The sequence below is a fragment of the Belonocnema kinseyi genome, chromosome 10 (assembly GCF_010883055.1).
Source record: "Belonocnema kinseyi isolate 2016_QV_RU_SX_M_011 chromosome 10, B_treatae_v1, whole genome shotgun sequence".
Classification (NCBI taxonomy): Eukaryota; Metazoa; Arthropoda; class Insecta; order Hymenoptera; family Cynipidae; genus Belonocnema; species Belonocnema kinseyi.
In genome coordinates, this window is record NC_046666.1 from 116,756,327 (window position 1) to 116,773,821 (window position 17,495).

At 35.5% G+C, this 17,495-nt stretch overlaps 1 protein-coding gene across 4 annotated transcripts in view; it reads right to left on the reverse strand.

Moving 5' to 3' along the window:
- Window positions 1–17,495, reverse strand: part of LOC117181991 (venom serine protease Bi-VSP-like) — a 337,275-nt gene that overhangs the window by 28,859 nt on the left and 290,921 nt on the right. The window contains exon 7 of one of the 4 annotated variants that reach the window (XR_004468235.1): window positions 12,792–13,019. The exons of the other annotated variants lie outside the window; for them this stretch is intronic. The gene's annotated coding sequence lies outside the window, so the exon portion shown is untranslated. Of the gene's footprint in view, window positions 1–12,791; window positions 13,020–17,495 lie in introns of those variants that run through there. 4 annotated transcript variants of the gene reach the window in all.

Consider the following 17,495-nt stretch of genomic DNA (forward strand, 5'->3'; position numbering starts at 1 on the left):
ATACCAGATTTATCTATCCAGCTATTGTTTGGGCGATCAAAAGCCAACCACTTGTCAAATATTTTGCTGCCACACATCTTATTAGTTTTCCCACTAGGTATACCTCCAAACTTAACTCTGAGAAGTTTTTGTTTATAGAATCAGCCAGAGAAGGGTTGATCTTGATAGTCCTTAAGCCTGTACGTCATTGGATTTGTCAATATAACCCAGTCAACAGTGAATATCTCTGTCGTCTAATCTGATGTATATCCTTTTTCTAAAACGTACTTGTGCTTGCTGATTCGAACTCTGTCACCAGCTTTAAACTTTGGTCTGAGCTAGGGGATATTTCGTAGTGTTCTAAAGCGCTACATCAACTCGTCTTCATCAAGGAAAGTGGCATCTGTTAGTTTCATACCTTCATACTTTCATTGGTGCGTAAGTTTTTTCGTATACGACCCTGCACAAGTGTTGATGGCTTTGCTGAAGTTACATCTGGTCCACTCTTGCTTTTAACAGAAACCGTCCAGCATATTTAGAGACCATATTTATAACGGTAAGTAAGTACTAGTAGCCATTAATCTCACAGAAATAGGGTGACATTTAACCAAATATGGTTGTCACGTCTCGTCTATACTACGTGTTTATACGCATCCATTCTCGAGAACGTTTAATCGAGCGTTTAACATCTACAGGGTTTTCAATTTCTCGATAATCAATTCTTCGAGTATACCTATCATCAAATTTTTATTTTTAATATTGTAATGAGCTGGTTACGTGGATCGCCAAGGCTCGCAAATCTTATTATTCGTAAATAAATGTAGCACTTCACGAATAATTAACGAAGTTTCCCGAGAAGTAGCCAAAAATAAGAATCTAAACAACGGTCACGGGGCAAAGGTCAGTGGGTATGTGGACCCGTGAAATTAAAGTTCTAATAAAGAGGGGTCGGTACGTCTTCCCGATGAAAATCGCTCGGTTTGAATTCATTTGTGCTTTGAGTGGCAGCGGCCCGAAAGGAAAATCCTATTTTCACGGGGACGCTCGTGAAAGATTAAGGTACGCTAGCCCCGAAGCAAAGGTGAGAGAATTCACTACGGATCGTCCAGCTGCAAGGAATAGCCTGAGTTTTCCCCATTGCCAATCTAGTTATCGTGACGAGGTGCATAAAATAAACAAGGTGTCGAGTTTTAATTACATTGGGTGTCATTATAGACTTTACCTTGTTTCATTATGATGCCACTTGAAAGAAAGCACCTGATCAAAGAATCGAGAAATTTTAATACGTAAAAAAAGCCCGATAAATACAGATGTAATAGATCATGTTGACGTAAAAGTTTTTATTAGAAATAATAACGAAATGTCGCGCAATCAATCTCGAAGTGAGAATCAGACAAACTCAGTGCATGAATTAAATGAGACTTTACGTTCTATCAAAGAAATATTTAGAGGGTCTCAGACTATCCTGGAGGAAACAATAAAAATGTGAAAATCTGAATTTTCTTATTTGAGGGATAAGATAGATATTCGAATTCCAATTTTCTATGAATTGTATAACAACAATCGCATGGAATTGATATGGAAACTTGAATAGGTGATACCTTGAAGACCTGTGCCGTAACACATCGACAGCCATTGTTACGGCTGACTGGTAAAGAAGTGGACCTTACTGATACGTTTTTTTTTGTTCAAAAGATCGAAAATTCTAATTTCATTATTTTTTTATGGATATTACGTTCATGCTTCTCGTTATTTTGCTTTGATAAATTTTGATCCACCTATTATCGTCGACAAACATCACTTGAGTTTAAAAATGATGCTTTGCTTTGTTATTTCGCGGCCATTGTTGGCCTTTCCCCACGAAGGGGGTCTTGTATCGAAACAAAATTTTCAATCATTTTATTTGATTCATTAATTAATTTTGAAGCGAAATCTGTTCTCTCGGATTAATTAATAGGATATTTTTATTGGTTATTTATGACCTTGCCTCTTCGATACTCTCGACGAGGGAATTTAAGGGGTTTTAAAACTCTGTAGGTCTGCAGAGGACTAGGATTTTGTCGCTATCATCATTTAAAATTAAGAACCGAGATTTGAATTTGAATCTGGTTCCAATCTTCCCGTTTGCTGTCACCAATAGTCCCGGAACCTGGATGGATACCTGCGATGCCTTCCAGCGCCAGAATGACTCCGGATCATGTACCATAGTCTTTGGGAACGAACTAAGTAGCCAGGAGCTATACTTGGGTCTGCACCCGAAATTTCTATGTGGAAGAAAGACCTCAACTTCTTTAACAGGGCCCGCGACGCTTTAAGCACTGAACCTAGATACCTGACTACTTCGAGCCTCCCGCGATGAGGATGAGAAGCAGGTCTGATTGTTATAGCCTTGCTGCCGTATGTTATGCCTATACGATCAATCTGACTCTAGAGAGGACGAGAGATTTCTCATTTACCGGAAATCCTACAGATCTACCTATAGATATCTTTTCTTAGTTACAGAGTACCCATTGAGCCGCCCTTGCATCTACTCTCAAACAGGCCGATTTTTAATTCTTATTCTTGAACTATCGGCGACTTAACGCCGCCTGAAAATTTCACTTTCAGGTATTTATGGGTTATGTAGAATACTCAGATCACGTATTGAAATTGCGAATTGAAATAGCCCTTGCAGAATCGGCCAAACGATCGAGCATTTATTAATTTTCTGCCTTTAGCCACCACAATTTTATTGTTAATCCAACATGCCTTTTTATTCAGAAGTAAGATGTGGGTTACTGCTAGGTAAATTCTAGACTAAGTTGATTTTTTTATTGCGACTGGTCCACCCGCATACCATTAATCATCAGAGGACTGAAGCTAGTCTGGGCCCAAATATTCTGCTCACGTCCCTTTGAGTAAGTATTGCGTAACTGATTTGCGCATGCGCGCCTGGCGCCCAACAAACATATTTTAAACTATCGTGTTGTGTTTAGGTTTTTCGCGATTTCAAATAAGGGACGTGAGAAGGTAAAATTAAAAATAAGAAATGACGGTAAGTTTATCGTTACAACGGATATGTCTTAATACCGGAGATTCTAATAATATAATCGAATCCGAGCATGATGGGCCTCCGGACATCGATGATATATTGCAAAAATACGAAGGGAAAACAGTCTTTATCAGCACAGATTTAACGCAGGTATTTTTCTAGATTCCTTTAAATAGGATATACGATATTAGGAAGTGAGTTTAACGATTTGCTCAAAATATGTGTAGACATAATTTTGATTACGTCACAAAATCTTCGACCAACATCTCGAGCATTTGGATGTTATTCTAGCGAGATTAGGATAAGCTGGGTTAATAATTAAATTAAATAAAAGATCATAGTTTAGGGACGATATAACATTTCTAGGTTTTATACTGAGCCTTAAATGCATAAAGCCCGATCCCGAAAGAATAAAGGCAATAATGAACATTGCCTCCTTAAAAACCGAAAAGAACTGCAAAAGATTTTAGGAACATGCGGCTACTACAACAGGTTTGCGATAAAATATTAAAATGATCTAGACCCATTCTGCGATATCCTGAGCCACAAAAATAGATTTAAATGCACTGATAAACATAAACAGGCACTTGATAATTTAAAGCATAACTTTTTTATGCTCTTTCATTATTTCATTACATGATAGATTGGCCATTCGGTCTTCAGACAGATGCAGTAAAAACAGGCATTAGTAGAATACTATTTCAAAAAGATGATGCCGGCTGCGAAAAAATAGTCGCGCTTGAAAGTAGATGTTTATCAGTTCACGAGATTAAATATACTTTCGCGGAGTTAGAACTGCTATTGATTGTCTATGCTCTAATTAAATTCCAAAAATACTTACTCGGAAAGACATTAAACATATATACAGACCACAAAGCACTGACGATTTTACTCAAGACACAATTATACAATTCAAGATTATCAATATGGTCATTGCTAATCAAAAATTCTCTTTCGTAATGATTCATTGCAGGAAGTTTGATAATGTGACAGCAGAATATCTAAGTAGTGTTGTGACGGGAAAAAATAATCAAACGAATAAAAAATCATTTAGAATAGCAGGTATACAAAGTATCATGTAAAAAACAATACATTCCGTTGAAATAATCTAAATTCAAAAGTTTTAGGATAATGGGTCAAAGGCCGAATAAAAACTTCTCACGTATTTCAAAAAACTAAACGTTTAAATTTAACAATGGAGGCAAAATTCGTATCAATAATACCTCAAAATCCAAATGAATTGATAGTTGTAGATTCCTATAGCTCATTGCCTACTTTGAGATCAAGGACGTAATATATATTTGTCATTAGGGATGCCTTTTCTAAACTCGTTAGGCTATTGAGTATTCTAAATAAGTGAAAAATCATGAGTTAGTGAAAAATATTGACATGGCTTCGCTTCTTAGATAGCAAAGCCATTTATTTAATTATTTTTATCAATTTTGAAAGTGCGCGATTTGGACAATCCATCAAGAAGAAATATAATCTGCTGTAATTGAGGTTAGGTTGTATTGGTGTGATAGTTAATGGTTAACATTTTTTAATGTTCGGAGTTCGTTAGGGTGTGTTTTTCAAAGATTTAAATTGATTAATTTTGCACTTTGAAAGTTACAAGCAGAGAATAAAAATGATAAAAGACTGTTATTCTTCTTCAAAATCCTGTAGGACTTCATGAAGGTCCTTAAATTGCTCCGAATTTTTTTTTCGATCCGTTCGAATTCTTTACAGTCATTAAAAATCTTTCGAAGTATTTCGAAATTGACTAAAAGTAATTTTAATTACTTAAAGTCTTTACGATTTTCTTAAATTCCTTTAAATCTTTTTAAAATCCTTAAAGTCTTTGAATTTTTTCAAATTTATTAAAAAATGTTTGAATAACTTTTTAAAAGTTCGCCTAACATTCTTTAAAATCACTAAAACCCTCTTAAAACCTTACGAAATATCTTGTAAATCTTTCAACCTTCTTGAATTATTTTTGAATTATTTTTAAATCCTCTAAAAGAAGCTTAAAGATCCCGCTAAGTTCCTTATAATTTCTTAAAATTACTTAACTTCTTAGAAATCCTATAAGATTTCTTTAAAATCCTTAAAGTCGTCCGACTTTCTTAACTCCCTTTAACTTCCATAAAATCATTAAACATCTTTAAAAATTGAGTACAATCAATAAAAATCTTTTGAATTTTCTTAAATTCTTTAAAATATTTTAGAAAATTACATCCCTTGAAACCTCTTCAAATTCTTTAAAATCTTTTTAAATAACTTTACAGTAACTCGCTTGACATGCTTTAAAATCAATTAACCTGCCTTAACATCCTATAAAATCTCTTGCAAATCGTTCAACCTTTGTGGATTCTTTAAAAACTTTTAATTTTTGTCAAGAGAATACATCAGATTCAGCCCCAGATAATCGATCAGGATGGTGACTTGGTTAATTTTCGGAGAGAGGCTATAACATTTATTTGATTCGAACAAAAAATACATTACAAAGCAGTATTGAAAAGTGTCACTAGCCGTGCTAAAGCGCTGCCGGCGGTTCCTAAGGAACTAACCTAGAATATAAATTAATTGACCATGTTATTTATTTGATGGCATTCGTCTTTTTTTAGTTTTGTATTATTCTAAGGGTTCTGATTTACTGCAAAATAATAAATTAGTTGAAAAATGTACGCAATAGCTTTAGAGTAGGAACGACTTGAAGTTTAGGGCTTTTACCTTGGTTATAATTGAAGATGAATGAAATTGGCTATAAACTCAATGGTATTGAGATTGATCTTTGCAAGAATATCATACTCGCTAGCAGCATACAAAACTACGTCTCACTTACCCCTAAACAAATTTCATTTCATGAAAAATGCAGAATAGGTAGACATCCCGGAAGGAACAAACCGTCTTACCAACGATGCGGGATACTTTGATGTCACTATTCCATTTGTAGAATCCTAAGACTGACTGAAGACCACACAGGACCACAAAAAATGGGTGGAGGGTTCCTTAAACCGGACTGAGTGGATTATATGTTTTTTGGGTCACTGAAACCGAATCCGAAACCTGTTTTGCCCCATCACGTCAGCGTTTTTTTCTAACCTCAAGAAGCAGCTTGAAACTATAAAACCCAGAAATATCAACCCTTAAGCCATACAACCCTATGCCTTCATAGCTCAATAACCTTGAGCTCGATAAGCTATAACTTTAAAACCCATAACCTCAAAATTTATAACTTCAAAACTTATAAATCTCAAATCCCAAGAAACTACAAACCCAAATTGCGGAAAAAAATAAAACTCAGGCGCAAGTCTTAAACCTCCATTTCGGGCAGTTTTAGCTTTATAATTCCATACGTCTACCACTTCATAACCTCAAAACCCATAATCTTGATAACCCTGACGTGTATCACAAGAAAATTGGATGTCACAATATAACTCCGAATCATATAGAATTAAATTTCATAACTCCACATCCCCATAACTTCATACAACCTGATACCCCAAAACTCCACAACCCTAAGAATCTAGAATCCTATAATCCCAAAACCCCATAGCCGTATAAGCGAGAAACTCCATTATCTTATAGCCCCATAACCGTAACAAAAAAAAGACTTACAATTGTGTGTTCAAAAGCCCGTGATCTCAAAAAGCTACAATCAAAACTTATGCTCGAGACTTAATTCTTGTTTAGCAGAAATTCAAATGCTCAAGAAGGTCCAGACTTCCTGCACCGTAATAACCTACATTTAGCGCTACCGAGGAACAACGACGTGGACCTAGCAGGCTTCTGTTCCCTTTGAGGAGCTTGATTTGCCTGAGTCCCCTCGCCTCTCACGATTCGGGATGCTTGATTTACGTGAATCCCCTTGCCTACATTTTCAGGAAAGTACTCAATATGAGAATGAAGAAAGTACAGCTTTAGATTCAGTAGGCATCCCGTATTTTTGAAATTTTGTAACATATTTTCAACTATTGTCTCATAATTATGATCTTTCCTATTTCCTAGAAATTTTTTCGTAACGTATCTAAAGCCTTGCCAAGCTTCTTTCTCTACCTTAGTCATTTTTCTTTTGGAATTCATTTTCTTTCCAAAATTCTCTAGTTTGCGGTCCATCAAAAACACCTGCTCTTATTTTCGCATCAGACAGTTTAGGAAATTCGTCAAATATGCACATGAAAGATTTACGTTCCGTAGTATTCATTGCTTTAACGAATTGTTTTACAAGTCCCAACTTTATATGCAATGGTGGAAGGATTACTTTATCTGTTGTATTAGACTCTGTTTTATGATATTTTTGGATCCTGGAGTTAAATTTTTCCTGCTGGTCAAATCCTTTCTCACATAATGTTCGGCACGAGCTCGGATGTCCCGTTCACATAGAAAAAATGGGTGTTTAGTGAAACCACTTTATTGACCTAATAAAATGGTAATTATTCTTAAATCTCCAAATATTTTCCACTTGTGTTTAGCGTAATCTAATTTTTCGAATTACGAAGCAAAAGTGGTGGTACTCCTCATTTAACACAACCGAATGACCAACAGATAGCGGAGAAAGCTGGTTGCCATTATGTAGCAAGACTGCTTTTAAACCACGCTTTGAAGAATCTATAAATAGGCGACAGTCTTTAGCTTCATAACAAACATTAAACTTATTCATTTTTCCTTTAATATCGTTACAGTGAACTAAATTTTTTACGCCCGTGAAATATTGTCTAAATTGGCTATCTCTTTCGCGATAAAAAGTTATACGAGTTCCTGGAGCTAGGAAATTTTTCTTTTTTAATCTTGACGCCATTAGTTCAGAAATTTCTTTTGAAAGTCCAGCATCTCGGAACAAGTCATTAAGCTCTTCTTGCGCGAACCCATTGGGATTTTTATCGCTCTCGTCTTCTGATTCTTCTGATGTTTCATCGTTCATCTGTATATCCTCAGCGACGGCATCAGCTTCGATATACGACATTTCCATTGCACTTTTATATTCGTCGCTAGTAGTATTACTTTTGTTACTCTCTTCAGCTTACGTTAAACAAAAATAGCAATCCTTCTCATGATTTTTTGGTTCCCTCCAGAGCATTGGAGAAGCAAATGTTCGCTTCCTTTGTTTATTGAGTTGCAAGGGGCATCTTAATTATATTGTTTTTAGAGTCCAATAATAGATGATTTCACTAGTTTCTATACCAAGAAAAACCTGGTATCTATTTTTAAGTACATCTGTGAATATCTTTCTAAGTTTACTCACAACAATTCTCCACAAAGAACGCAAAAAGTGTACGAAATTGTTGCATTATTTCTTTCTTGTAACATTATACTCTTTAAGGGCCAAGTTACCCACCGATGTAGAGCTGCGTTCGTTTGATGGCGACACCTGCGGGCCCGCTTTCTTACCCTGATCAGCCGCCGATACTGGGATAGCGACTCCCTGCATCGTACTGTTCCGTTTGCCGATAATGTGCATAAAATCGCTATTTGTCGGTAAACGTCTCTCTGTTCCGACGTACAGGGAAGAAGTGTGAATATCAGGGAAACAAATGCCTCGCGATGTAGTGTTGTTGACTACATTCACACTCCATTGCGAGGCATTTGTTTCCCTGATATTCATGCTTCTTTCCTGTATGTCGGAACAATCTTCCCCGTGCTTCCAACCCCCGCCAACGATTGAATAATATTTAATGATATATTTAATTATAATATATGGACTTTTCGCGCTTTTATGGCCAGCAAAAAGACTTTTGGCACAACTGAAAGATAAAATCTTCAATGGTTTATGGTATTTAAATTTTAAATTATAAAATGGACAAAGTTTTTTTGACCTTGCGGCTATCGGCCAAGCGCTCTATCAGGCAGCTACGGACTCTTTGAAATAATGTTGCATCGGCTCGATGACCATGCGTTCGCAAATTTTTTAAATATATTTTTGTCAAAATTCAGTCTTCTTGATTTTTTCTCAGAAAACCACTAATACGTACCTTTTATTGAGGGGAGTATCAATTTGAACAAACAAAAAAGCCGACCTGAAGGTCCCCTTGTCAGTTGGAATAATCACGATACGTTATTGTATCCCTTAGGCTTTGTTAATATAGTTTCAGTCCCCAACTATAGTTTGAATGGCTTCGCATAGTCTATACTGTGCTCAATTGTCGTTAAGAAGCGCTTGAAAACGGTCTCAAGTCAGTCTGACCCAGGGTGTGTACTTAAGGTCAATTTGTATAATATTGATCAAATAAAAAAAGTTGTGAATTTTACGTTTATAGGGAGCCCTATCAGCGTTTTTTTTACATGCGTCTTTTATTACAATCATGTGTCCATCTTGTTCACGTCCGATGTGCTGGTTAATAATCTTGTTTAAGCATACTTTCAGAGTTTTCATATGCATTTTTATCTTAAAATATTAAAGATTTAAAAAGTTCCAATTTTTTTCGTAAACTTAAATTTTCTTGAAAAAAAATTTCTTTCAAGAATTTTTTTAACTATGTTAAAGACATAAAAAATATTTTAATATCAAACAAATTATTTCTATCGGGTATTAAGTATACCTTAGAATTTATTCAAGGTAATCGGTTCCGTCATTGTGGAATGATAAACGTTCAAAAATGTATTGGGTTGGATTGACCCAGGAGTGTTCAAACTGTTAAAGAAAAGTGCTTACAAAGAATATGCTCCTTTTAGTGTAATTGATTGCTCAAAATAAAATGAGCATCTCAAACAAACCTCCCCGGGCGTTTTTTTCGTCTTTTTCAATTGTTGGGCCATTTTCCTTTTTAATTGGGATGCGTTCCACATATTTTGTAACCAAACCAACAAATACTAGGATATATATTTTTTAATTTTGATTTTGAAGTTCTCCAACGATATCTGTTTCGACCACTGTCCATGGTTCCTCAATTATTCTTATACCCATTAGTCCTATTTACATGACTTGGTTTCTTAAAATTTTTGGTAGTCACTAACTTCCACGGATTATTTTATGAAAATAATGATGCTATCAACCGGTCGATTGATAATTGATAATCCTTGCATTTTATTTTATTCTCCGCAAAGTAATTTGTATTAAAATTCTGAAAATGATGTTTCTTCTCATAATTTTCATTTCAATAATTTCTTGAACTAAACTTTTACTCGAATTTATTTCGTATCGTACCATTGTTAGGCTTGTCGTGCGTGTGATTCATGCTTTGATTATTTGTCTTGCGAACTCGCATGAATTTCTGGTTCTCAAGGATCTCAGAGTGCAGCGTTTCTATTGTTTGGAATCTATTCTGCAGTTGTATTTCCGTCAGCTGTGGAATACGTGCCTGGGTTGAGTTTTTGCTGTTCGCAAAGTTACAGTGGATGATTGTAAGGATGGAACATCGTTCAAAAAATGTAGATAGCGAGTTCCTGCTGTCTCTCGTATTTTTTTCCTAGATTATTCGTAGTAGATTTTTGCATTCACGTTTAATGTGACGTAGTTTACCGCAAAAATAACAACTATTTGTCCTCTGACCATCGCTAAAATGCCTATTCTCTTTTTTTCCAGAGTCAGAACTCGCTAAGTCCTGTGCACTTGAATACATGCTTCCATTCTTTTGATTTGAATGAGCATTTCCGGTAATTTGCTTTTTATTACTTTTACTTTGTTCCGGTTTTAAATCGCTGGCTTGTACATTTTCTGTGGACGTGAATGTTACTGACGGTTCCTCCTCTATAGCTCGCTGATTTTTGTTATTATGGTAACCTATACCTTTTGGATACGTTAATTGTCTTATGAGTGTAATTAAAAATTCAAATTTTTTAATTATTCAAAGTTTTGAAATCATTTCTATTGATATATAATTTATATTTTAATCTCAGATTTTCATAAATTCTACCTAATTCCTATTCTAGACTTTTCCGGGAATGACCTATTATGCTGCTATTTTCCATTAAAGTAGATCTTCGTCTTTATCATCTACGTGACACTCACTTTATATTTTCTCTCTGATCATCGTCAGGACCGCTAGCTTTTATTCGGTTTCTACTTCCTATCCTTTTCTTATTTTCGTGCACCTTTCAATCGATCTCAAACCGAATGCATCAAACTCACGGTCGAAGCCCTTTCCAGTTTCATTTTCTTGATTGTGATTTTCTGGATCAGGCCATTGTACTCACTATCCAATCTTTCCCTATTCTCAATTTCTAAATTTTGGTTTCTTCTTTTCTATTATTTTATGAAACAAAATGCGCTGTTTGATGTGCACTTCGTTCACAATTATTTTTTTGTCTATGTTCGTTTTTTTTAATGATGATTTTCTAGTAAATACTGACCATTGTATTCTCTTTTACAACCTCGCGTCTAGTTTCGCGCAAATGAAAAGAACTATAAGCCCTCCGAGATAGTTTTTCCTGAACTAGGTTTTCATGCTTTCTCTATAGCATTTCACACTTTGTCCTCAATTTATCTTTTTTTAAATTGAGAATTCATCATAAGCAATTTTTCGTAATCTACTTTGTTTATTTTTCATTACTTACATTTGTGCACCTATTTTCTCAGTCCCATAACTTTCTTTCCAGATTTACAATTCCTTGGGTTTCCGCAAATTCAATTTTCAAATGACCAAAATCATTTCCCGCATTTTCCCCATTTCTGGGATCTAACGTAGAATTTGGCGGAACTCTCTCGGTTGCTATACCAAATTTTTAATCTTAGCATTCGCCGATTTCAAAGGAGGGTACGTGGAGTGGAATCTTGCACGATTGTCTGAAGTTCTATTGAAACGTGATAGACTGTCTAAATTTGGTGAGAGCTTTACAGAACTAGTTCAAATTTCTTCATTTTCGAAACTTCCTATTTCTAAATCTAAATTCACTTGTCTATTTTCATTATCTCTGTTATCTATTCTTCTATCTAGAAATGCATCTGTTGATTTTACCGCTTGATTTTTACCAATTTTCATTTAATAAATGTTGTCATTCTCTTAAACAATAAATTAGTTCAACAGTTCATTAAAATACTTTCACAATTTGAATTTTCACCTCGAATAATTTCCTCTTTGAAATTCTTTTAATTTACTTTAAAGTGGAATTTCAAACATTAAAATAATTTTGAATTATCTTTTGATGAATCTATTGCGTCTGACAATAACCTACTTTATTTTAAAATCGTTAAGAAACAAACAAAATGTGAAAAACACTTGAACTTGGCCTCCAACAAATGTTACTCTGCACAGATGTTGCTTTTCCGCTTCATACTTTGTCGAAATTACGTAACCGCCTCATATTTACTTCTTCAAACCTAATGTTTTCTTAACAAATTTTTTCCAAGTTTATTTTTTCTGAGCTATTTGTCCACAAATATGAATTTTCGTATTATTTTATGTATTGATCTGCCACTTTTAAATAATCCCATTAATCTTATATACTATCTTAACTTCTATTCGCAATTTTATTATATTTCTCCCCTATCCGTTTTTCGAAATTTTTATTTTAAACCAGCTTTTCCTTCTACTTTCTAGATTTTAGCGTACTTCGTAAACCACTTATTTGTTATAAGTTATTAAATTTATATGGGATATTCACATATAAATAGAATCTGCCTTTAGTCTCGTTTTCTTTCTCAGCATGAAAATGTTTGAAATTTGGGAAAGTGTGGGTAATATTGAGCAACCATCTTTGGCCAATTGCAGGGATTGACAACAATAAGGGAAAATAAGGAAGCGGTATGCTGAAAGAAAGATAATTCTGTGATTGGTACAACATCTTAGGTGTAAAAATATTTATTCTTCACATACAATTAAGAGAAAATATTCTGTATGTGTTTGTCAAAGGAGTCATAGTTGGCGCAGAGACGATAATGAGGCGATGACGATGGTTCAGAGTCGATCATAACAGGAAAAAAACGTTCTTCCGATAAATTTAGTGTTTTGTACTGACAAGCACTCAGGCAGTTAAGCCCCGGGAACGGATGCGATTTAATTGCTTTGTACTCTTAAAAGATTTTGAATGATGAGACAGCCAAGGAGAACCGATGTCTGGTGATCGGCAGTCGCGGACCTGCTGTGACTAGGAGCTACAAAAGGAAAAAAGGGTTAAATTCAGAGTATTTTGTGGTTTTATTCACGATGGCAAAGCGTCCGTTCCCGCAAAGCATACCAACAACTATCTTGCACTTCGAAATTTTATTTGTGCCGAAGTTGAACATGCTACGAATCTACAAAAGACTTACATTTTTGAGTGCCGATGAATTAACTATCTTAATATTACAATGAAGGTAAATTGTTCATAAAAGCACTGAATTTAAAAGGAAGTGATATATCCCACCCCTGCAACCAAATCAACTGTCACGTCCCAAGCAAACAGCGAAAGTAGTAGGTTAGGGATGCTTCTGGACCATTTTTTTCGGTATAGTAGCAAACTTGCAGCTAGAGCGCAGAAGGTTGCGAGAATGGTTTCGCTCCTTGTGCAAACTTATGAATCACGGTGTTGCAGTATCCGATTCTCAAAAACCAGTATTAAAATTCAATACTTAAATTCGGGAATGAAAACTTTTCACCCAAACAACGTGTATTTTAAGCTTTTTAGAAATACCATAAATCATATTGATTGTTCAATAAATGTCACCTTAAACATATCATTTCATACCATACGTTAATCAATTCTAAAAAACCGAAAATTGTCAAGATCTGCTACAGCCTCAATGACCTTACTGTAAAAACTTAAATAGGTCCCTATATAGAATGCTTTACGGAATCTTTATAGAATCTTATATAGGCTTTCGTATAGGATCATATTCGCCGTCATAAATAGAACTACTGTAGAAAAATGAAACGGATAAAGTTGAAGGAACCTGTACAGGTTTCTTTATAGAAACCTACATGGGTTCCTTTATAGGAACCTAAACGGTTTCCTATAATTTTACCCTACGTTTGATCCTAAGACTTGCGACAAAATAAAATTCGATGGTAGTTACCTATGACTTCCCCTGCAGAGAATACTGTATTAGAACCTATGACTTCCTCCTAAATTAAATCCTGTGTTTTGTGACAGGGTAAATTTTGACTTACCTGACACATTAATTTAAAGGTTTCAAAAACATCGCGACCAAGAGCGGAAGTCACACCTCGACCACAAGGCACTCGAGAGAAATTATACTTAATTGTGAATTGTTTCCATGCATTTTTTGCATGTAACGTTCACTGCCTGCCAAACTTCGCAGTTCAATAACAACAAACCACAGAGGTAAGGATTGGCCGTCCGATCAAAAATTCTAGTATGAGCCACTAATGCACCCCGGGTGAAGGGACCATCTGTCATCCCTACTCCGGACATTCTACGCCTTTAGCTTCCGATGCCAACACGATGTGGCGGGCCTCAAACTTCTCATCAAGGGCGTTCTTCACTCGGTCGTCGATTCACAACTCTCTCTCTACTTTGTTACCGAGGTGCGACGTCGTCACACCCACTTACTACTTCATGGAATCGCCACATAGGACCAGTCTAGTAACTGTTTCACCTCTAAAGTTACTGGCTGTGGTCAAAGCCAACGTTGGACCAGTTAAAACTCCCGCAGTATGTCGCCATCTTTGTCGCTCGGCGAATGCCATATCAGAAAGGCGTACACCACCGAATGCAAACCTGATCTTAAAAACCTCGGCTTAGTCAGTGCCGCATAAAAACCGAGCAACACCATATTGCCTCGGTTCGTGATGTCACTATTGGAACTTTGCAACAAAACGATCGGAAACTTGGCAAGAGAGGTCTTATCGGTCTTTGGGTGCATCATCAAGCGGACTCCAACTTCGAAATTCAACCATGTAGAGAACTAGTATTGCATCGCAGGATGTAATTATAAATTCGGTAACTCTACGTACGTCAATACTACGTCATTGTTGAATGTGTAAATTACTTTGTTCTGTGCAATGCTATTTTTGGAATTTTCGATTAATTTAATTCATTCTGAGACACCATGTATGAAAAATTACGCAGAAATCTTTGTAGTATTGTACACGATGTTTCATGCAGGTTTATTTGAGTGGATTTTATAAAAGGACGGATTGTGGGTTCAAACATTGGAATTTATGTTGAAAACGACTGCAGTTTCTTACGTAGGATTTCTTACAGGAGCTGCTTATGGTTCGAGCTTAGGACTTTATGTAGGATGGGCACAAGGGTTTGAACGCAGAATTTTATTTAGGAGCAATTTACAGGTTTAAATACATGATGCTATGCAGGGAAAGTCATAGGTAACTACGTAGGATTTTATTTAGTGGCAAGTCTTAGGAAATTATTTTGTGATTTAATATTTCTTATCATCACATAGTTATTAAAAATATCAAAAGCAATGACGTCAGATGAGTGACACATACTCATATAATGTATAACTAATAAAGGACTCCGCACCATTTACATTAAAATCCGGCCAGGTTAAATTGGCTGATATTACAATATAATATAGTTCAAAGCCTTCTGTTAAAAAAATCCTAATGGGACTATTAACATGTCTTACCTTTGTTGGTTGGGCTGATTAATAGCTTTGTCTTAACCGACTGGGCTATCAAAATGTCTTGCCTTTGTTAGTTGGACTGATTTATAGTCTTGTCTTAACTGATTGGACTAATAATATGTCTTGAATTTGTTGGTTACACTGATCTATAGTCTCGCTTTAACCGACTAGACTAATAAAATATATTCCATTTGTTGATTGCACTGATTTGTAGTCTTGTCTTAACCGACTGGGCTATTAAAATGTCTTGCCTTTGTTGGTTGGGTTGATTTATAGTCTCGTCTTAAACGACTGGACTAATAACATATCTTGATTTTTACGTTGGATTGATTCATAGTCTTGTCTTAACCGTCTGGATTAATAACATGTCTTGCCTTTGTTGGTCGGGCTGATTAATATTCTTGTCTTAACCGACTGGAGTAATAATATGTCTTGCATTTGTTGGTTGGACTGATTTACAGTCTTGCATTAACCGACTGGACTAATAACATGTTTTGTTTTTCTTGGTTGGACTGATTTAAAGTCTTGTCTTAACTGACTGGATTAAGAACATATCTTGCCTTTGTTGTTTGGACTGATTTATAGTCTTGTCTTTACCGACTGGACTAATAACATGTCTTGAGTTTGTTGGTTTGACTGATTTATAGTCCTTTCTTAACTGACAGGAATAATAACATGTCTTGGCTTTGTTGGATGGACTGACCTACAATCTTGTTTTATTTATCTGGATTACAAAATATCTTTAGTAGTCCAAAATGTCTTCTGTCTTGATTATTTTGAAACATATTTACATTCCCAGGGCAGTCCCATTACATTGCCTCTAGTAGCTGCACTGGCTTTTCCTCTGATAATTGGACTGATCTACAGTCTTGTATTTATTGACAGAACTGTCTTTCACCTGTCATATTTCAAACAGTATTTACATTGCCAGGACAGCGCCATGATTTCTCCTATTATTACCAGGGCAGCGCCCTATTGTTGCTCTTATTAGCTGGACTAGTCTTGCCAGTGTTTTTAATTAGGTCAGTGATTGTGCTGGTGACAGTTTATTGAAAAATCTGCACCTCATCTTTAAGTTCAAGCGGGACATTAGATTCGCTTGTGGTCATATTTTTTGCGTTTAGCCCCACCTATCTCGAAAACTTTTGATTTTTTGGACTAGTACCCTTTAGGATTTTTTGATCAGGAGGCTTTGAAATATATTATATTGAAATTTCAGTTAATTTCACCGGGGCTGGATTTTAACGTAAATTGTGCGGGGTCCTCAATTGTTTATTCATTTCATGAGCATTTGACACTCATCTGACGTCATTGCTTTTGATATTTTCAATAACTATGTAATGAAACGAAATTTTAAAGTATAAAATGATTGTGTAAAATTTGTAATATTGCACAAGGCTTTCGAAAAGAGTGACTCTAAAAATACCAACAGATTCTTAAGAGATCCTTTCCCGAACAGTGACAGTGGATCACTGTCAAAGATTTAGAGTTTTATATTGATATATCTAGGATGTCAAATAAACTATTTGAGATAAAGAAGATTTAATTTCAAATCTCTTGTTAGGCTTTAATTACTTGTAATAAAGTATCATGAATGATAAAAATAAATTCAGCAGTATTAAAAATTAAATGCTAGGAATCTGGGAATCAAACATTAGAAAAGATGATATAGTGATGACATACTAGGCAGTCTGATAAGTAGCTTAAAATTCTAAGAGATGGCATTAGTATTCACTAATGTGAACCATTTTCGTCGAGCTTGATCCTTCAAATGACGCCTGTCAAAACTTCAGCCATTTATGTTTACGCATTTACAAGTTACAGCACTGAGAAGCGACTAACCTGCGAGTTTTTTTTAATATGGAAAAATCTGAGTTTCGAGTTTTGATCAAACACTACTATCTTCGCAATAAAACGATATCCGAGTCCAAGGCCAAGCTCGATAAGTATTACCCGGACTCTGCACCGTCGATTGGAACGATTCATAAGTGGTTTACCGAGTTTCGTTGTGGCCGTACGACCACAGTTGATGCTGAACGATCT